Raw genomic sequence first — 7,021 nt, 5'->3', positions numbered from 1 at the left:
GAGGTTTATGTGTGGCAATGTAAAAGGATATGTATTCCAGCGATGTCATTACATTTTTCTGAAATAAACAAGATGGCAAAACTGGCCTATCATCTCTGTGTTGATTTCTTACTTCCTTTTTCTGTTCCTTCCTGTCACTGGGAGTTAACAGGGTAGTTGACAGATATCCCACACCCTTCTGACTAAAAAACATGTTGTGTCCAGAGCACAGAAATTAATTGGAATAAATGTTTTCTTTTTCATCCCATTTTGATTGATCAAAAATCAGATTAACCTTTCTCAGAACTATTTAACTTATCTTAACTAGATAATTTTTTTTACTGCGTGTAACCAGTGGTAACGAGATAAGAAAGCAAATGTTATGCACTTTTTAAAACTTTGAAGTTGCGTTATCTGGTTTTTGGCCTGTTCGCCCATGTTATTATTATTATTATCAATCTTCTCTACATTATTCTCTATATGTAGGGCTAATGTAGGTCTACATGGAACTTTAGATCATTAATTAAAAGATTAAAAATTTAAAAAATTAAAAGATCATTAATTAAGCAAGGGGAATTAATCAAGGCTACTTTTCGTGATATTTGCTGAGGTTCCGTTTACCTTTAACTTCTAGACATCTATTTTGTTCAATAATTTTACTTTTTACTTTACCATTTTGGCTACGGTCCCTGAGTTGTTGTGGTTGGCAATTTTGCAACAAATCTCGCCATTTACGTTTGTTTTCTCCCTGTCTGGTCATTGGCCGTGACAACAATTATTTTGAAAGTCACATTATGACATCGTAGTATGAATTCCACTGCAGTTTCGTTACGCAGCAATGCTCATGCTTTTGGTTTGCAATCCTGTACTGTCTGTCTGTACACTGCGCTGTGCATGGCTGTGCTGTAGGCTGTAAAAAAGACAAAAACGATAGCCTAGCCATATAGGATAGGCTTAGAGTATAACTCAACAGGCCCTCATGATTCATTTGATCGACACCTTATTTGATAGTACCTCATCATTAAGTCCACTAGATCCTGTTCTGTCACATGTCGTAGACGATAGACAATTTTCAAAATGTAGTACACCACTCGCTCATCTTTATGCCCAGCTCTCGGCTCACATCACGTGGGCACGGTTGGCTGTTGAGTGTTATGGTTCAGTCTGTGAGACTAATTTAAAGAGGTTACACTTTTATTTTGAATTGGAAAACAACCCCCAGGACTGACTTTTCACTGAGTAATAAGTGTGCCCTTCGAATGTTAAGTCTCTTTCTGGATTTGCTTCCATAGATGTCTTGTTCGGGATATCATCTGACAAATGCCTGATCAAGCACAGACTGTATCCGGTGGTGTACATTTCCCCGTCTATGTCACCCTTTTTTATTCAGTCAGTGTTAATTTCTCTTCTCTTTTTTTACAGATTAACTGTTGTTGGTAAGTGCAAGAGGAGTCGTTGGCACATTTCAAGTCCAGGAAAGCACTTGCTGTTCCCACATTCACTGCAGAGTAAGGTGTGCTTACTCGTTTTACTGCTTTCCATTCCCGGAGAGCGTTATCAAATATCTGCCGCAAGGCAACAAATATCTGCCGCAAGGCGCTTCAAATATCTGCCGAAAGGCATCAAATATCTGCCGCACCAATAAAGTTCATTTTGTTAACCAACTCTTTATCTTCTTTTCTTCACATACAAAAAAGACCATCCCAAACATTTGGCTGCATCCACTTCATCAATGTCCAGACAACAGTCGGTTCATTTGACCATTGTAAAGCACCAGGCCCCACCTCACAAAATACATTGTAATAATTATGTACCTTGTGTCCATGTGCATGTTATTAGTTCCACCTACGCTGCATGAAGACAAGGACTCCACTCTTTGACATCACCACACAACTCCTTGACGTCATCACACACCCCACTACTGCAACGGCAATAGAAATGACTTTATGTCATAATAGCAGGGTGACGTCAACTCAGTACTTCAGCATGCACTGATATAGCAAGAAGGTCTTTCGCACCAGCACTTCTGCGTGCTAGACGTTACAGCTTCACGTTGCCTCATAATAACAGGGTACTAACACACACTTGCCCTTCCATTTCAGCTGAGCGCCAGGCCCTTGGGGGGAATTGATATTTTGAGTGTTCAAATTTCGTTGCTGTTGACCGCAATGTTGACTCACGGCTTCTGTCCGGCAGATTTCCTCAGTACCACTGTTATTCCTATTCCAAAGAATAGTAGGATATCCTGCAATACGTCAGACAATTACAGGGGTATTGCATTGAGCAGTGTGATAGGGAAGATACTTGATTATGTAATACTAGACAACAGTCGGTTCATTTGACCATTGTAAAGCACCAGGCCCCACCTCACAAAATACATTGTAATAATTATGTACCTTGTGTCCATGTGCATGTTATTAGTTCCACCTACGCTGCATGAAGACAATGACTCCACTCTTTGACATCACCACACAACTCCTTGACGTCATCACACACCCCACTACTGCAACGGCAATAGAAATGACTTTATGTCATAATAGCAGGGTGACGTCAACTCAGTACTTCAGCATGCACTGATATAGCAAGAAGGTCTTTCGCACCAGCACTTCTGCGTGCTAGACGTTACAGCTTCACGTTGCCTCATAATAACAGGGTACTAACACACACTTGCCCTTCCATTTCAGCTGAGCGCCAGGCCCTTGGGGGGAATTAATATTTTGAGTGTTCAAATTTCGTTGCTGTTGACCGCAATGTTGACTCACGGCTTCTGTCCGGCAGATTTCCTCAGTACCACTGTTATTCCTATTCCAAAGAATAGTAGGATATCCTGCAATACGTCAGACAATTACAGGGGTATTGCATTGAGCAGTGTGATAGGGAAGATACTTGATTATGTAATACTAGACCAACATAAAGAAAGCTTGGCATCTAGTGATGCACAGTTTGGGTTTAAGAAGGGACTCTCTACAGCACATTGTAGTATGGCTGTCAACGAAGTGATAGAATACTGTAATAAACAACATACTCCTGTGTACTGTATCCTCTTAGATGCAAGCAAAGCATTTGACAGTGTCCATTATGTCAAACGTTTTGAAAAACTGTTAGATAGAGGGTTATGTCCTCTTGTTGCTCGCTTCCTTGCGTTGTGTGACACAAATCAGAGTGTATGGGTTGAGTGGGGAGATCACCTTTTTGAAAGGTTTATTGCACGAAATGGAGTGAAACAGGGTGGAGTATTATCGCCAACTTTATTGATTCACTTGACAAATGTGATCCTTAAATTCATACGTTCCATCTGAGGCGCTGATTTTGTGACTCGAATTGTGCAGCGATGGCTTAAAGAATATTAGTGCAAGAGGTATCAATGTGTTGCTAGCGATGTCTAGTTGTGTCTAGTCAAATAAAAAGTATATGAACATAAGGGCCTACAAATAGGTGCAAATAGGTCTTTTCGGACTTTTGGAAATCAGACCTCGATGCAGGCTGGAGCTGTGTGCAATGCTTGTGTACATGCCCTGAGTCGAGAGATATAAAAATGGCCTCCTATGGCGAGATTGGCATTTTCTTATACCAATTGTGGGAACGTGGTAATTTATGTATATGGATGCACACAAATTGCTGATGGCTGTTGGGACTGAAGGTAAATCTATTTGCTTTGTACGCAAGCTCGGGTATCCAGTCAAAACGGCCCCATGTCAAAACGGTGAGTTTTACTGTTTTGAAAGTGATGAAGTGTTTAGAGTTCCGACGATTAGGAAGTATATCAACGATAGAAGTAGTGTATTGGTTCATTGCGTGATTTGTGGCGCTCTGTTTGATGAAAATGATCGTGTTTATCGCATCAGTTGCGACCATCTCGGGCATTCATTCATGATCTGACTTTACTCGGCATCCCACCATCATGACCATGCATGCATGTGGTGGCATGTGCACTGCACACGGCATCCATATCATAGCATGCATGTTAAGGGCCTAGGCCTATTAATGCGGTAGGCCAATGGTGACATGATGGTGGTGTGTGTTGTGAGTTGATAGACAACTTCACACCAGGCGGAGGAAGTCACTGGGAGCCACAACAATCGTAAAAATTGGCACAACGAACAAAAGAAAACAATATGGCATGCAACCATGCAGGCCTTTTTTGTTGCTGGTTTGTTGTGGCTCCCAGTGACTTCCTCCGCCTGGTGTGAAGTTGTCTATTGAGATCGATTCTCTATATACATAAACAGGTACTGCATCAGCGTGTCCCAGTAACCTCAAAGTTGAAAATGTGAACATCAAAATCTACCCAATAAATACATATTTGCTCAAACTAAGTAGTTCTACTTAATCCTCGATTCATAATTTATCGAATCGATGTATTCTTTGTTGTTGATTTTTTTGGAATTATGAGAAAATTCTACTTTAAAAGCAGCTCTTCACACTACTATTCTTGTGCGTGACATATCGTCTTATTTTACTGGTGGCGCCCTCTAGTCAGCCTCGTGAAGCCACGCACAAGAATAGTAGCGTGAAGAACACATCGATTCGATAGATTATGAATCGAGGATTAAGTAGAACTACTTGATTTGAGCAAATATGTATTTATTGGGTAGATTTAGATGTTTACATTTTCAACTTTGAGGTTACTGCGACACCCTGATGCAGTACCTGTTTATGTATATAGAGAAAGGATCTAATGCACTACCTATTTTCCGTGATTTCAACAGCTATAAAACAGCAAGAAATACTGATAGAAAGTTAATTGGATTGGATGTTGATTGTTGTTCCACTTCCAGTTCAACTCCAGTCCATCCAGTTGGAGTTGCTTTCATTTTATTATGCTCTATAGATCCATCCATGCCCTTGATTGGGGGACAACGTTTACATAACAAAGTGTTGGCCGTCGTCACGTCACCATGCATTTTACATTTATACTGTGACGCGACGTCTTCATAAAGGTTCTGGGAAACGTTGCCCCACTTTCAACTGTCGACGTCTATAATGCATATGTAATAGGCCTAGGTCACATGAGATATGACAGCACTGACGATTATGTCACTTTTACTGTCAGTATGCAATGGATCGCATCCTGATCAGGCAATTTATGAAGAGCAGAAAGCACCTTTGGGCAATAGTTTAGATTCAGCGAGTTGCGCTCAATAATCGGGTGTACGGCACGGCATGCTCTTGACCATGTCAATGTCACTGTGTTCCAAGTGGTACAAAGGGTCATATACATTAAGCCTATGTATGAGTATGACAGGTGTTCAGACGTGCTCTGAGTGTGTGCCTTTCTTTATTTGGGCTGTGTGAAACGGTCCATTGTGTCATATAAAGGCATTTGGCTACATTATTCCTGAGCATACCATGATGAAGGCTGAAAAAATAAACCTTTGATTATGCCATTTGTTCATTTTCTTTGCAGGTTTTGTTGTCTTATGATCATCCTCCAAATCATCATCATTCTTCATTGCCATCATTTCAAAACAAGGTTAGTATTGTGTTTCAACTGGTACAAATGGTGACACACAGTAAAGTTTATGTATGAGTATGACATTGTCAAAAGACGGCTTAGGCATTCAGATGTGTTCTGAGTGTGTGCATTTCTTTTTTTGGCCATACAAAACGGTCCATAGTGTCATAGGCCAGCGGCTACATTATTCCTGAGCAGTTGATACCGTGGCGGTATTGTTTACTACATTCTACGCCATGAAGGCTGATACAAACCTCTGATCATGCCGTTTCTTTTTGCAGGTTTTGCTATCTTATGATCATCCTCCCAATCATCATTCTTCATTGCCAGTACATTGATATTGTGAACAGTTATGAATGTATTTGAGAACTGTCACATCATGTGATATCCACAATAATTCAAACCTAGTCAACATAATTATCACTCATTTGTATAACCCACTCTGCCACCCATTGTCGTCATTGAGGTTTCATCATATAATGGTCACTCACAACTTCCATTTTGTCACTAAGTCCTCAATGATACAATGTAGTCACTTGTTATGTGCATAGTTAGAAATGATATATTATTTTTACCCAAGATCTCATGAATTCACAATCTTGTGAACATTGTATAAGCCAAATGCCTGCCGTTGTTGTCATTTTCAAACAGTCATAGTATCAAATTTGCTCTTACTTGTTAAAAATGAATATGTATATGCAATTATGTTCCTCTCCTTTAACATCAGTAGATTTTAATAAAGCTCAAATCGTTCATATTGATATCCCATCTTAACTCTTCTTCCTTGAATTCTTCACAATAAATGTTCATTGACAAGAACAGCTTCGTGAACCGAAATTATTCTCCATTGATTTAAGTGCCAAAATTCACAACCTTGCTTGCATCGGAACGATCTCGCCAATGATAGCAAGCAACCTCTCTTGCATTGCCCTGAAACGAACATTTCCATGATCAGGACAACTCCCAGACTACAGCCTTTAGATTGTGACTATTACCTGAAGGACACATTTTCCTACAACAGTGTTGACAATTCTGTCCTGGGCACGAGTCCTCCGTTTCAAAGAAAAGACATCACCATGAGATAGCCAGGGTGTCTTTCGACTTTCATCCTTCAACTGAGAATGTCTCCTATCCATGCGAATAATTTCTTTTCTTCCCCAGAAATGACAATTATCACTTTTTAACTAATTGCATGTCACAACCTGTCCACCGCACTTGAAACCATTCTATCCAACAAACTTAAGACAATCTCCCCACAAACACTATCATTTATGTCACAACCTGCCCTCGAACTCCACACAAACAATGTCACAACCTGTGGTACATCAATATTCTGTCCCCTATCAAAACCATCCCATCCCCCAACCTCAAATGAACTTCACTCATACATTTGGACAAAAAATTACCCCCCAAGACTTCAAGACTGTCCACTATTATCAGTGTAACGGCCCATAACGCTCTGCGGAGGAAGTTGCTAAATTCGTTCGACAACTCCATATTGAAAATTTATCCGAGTCGTCACCACATGACGATTGTGACGAGGTCGCGCTGGTGGTAGAGTGAATTGGCAAAACATAGTTTTCGGCA

Source organism: Lineus longissimus, chromosome 5, assembly GCF_910592395.1.
Source record: "Lineus longissimus chromosome 5, tnLinLong1.2, whole genome shotgun sequence".
Lineage (NCBI taxonomy): Eukaryota > Metazoa > Nemertea > Pilidiophora > Heteronemertea > Lineidae > Lineus > Lineus longissimus.
The sequence above is the reverse complement of the archived record's forward strand: the minus strand, read 5'-3'. Positions refer to the sequence as shown.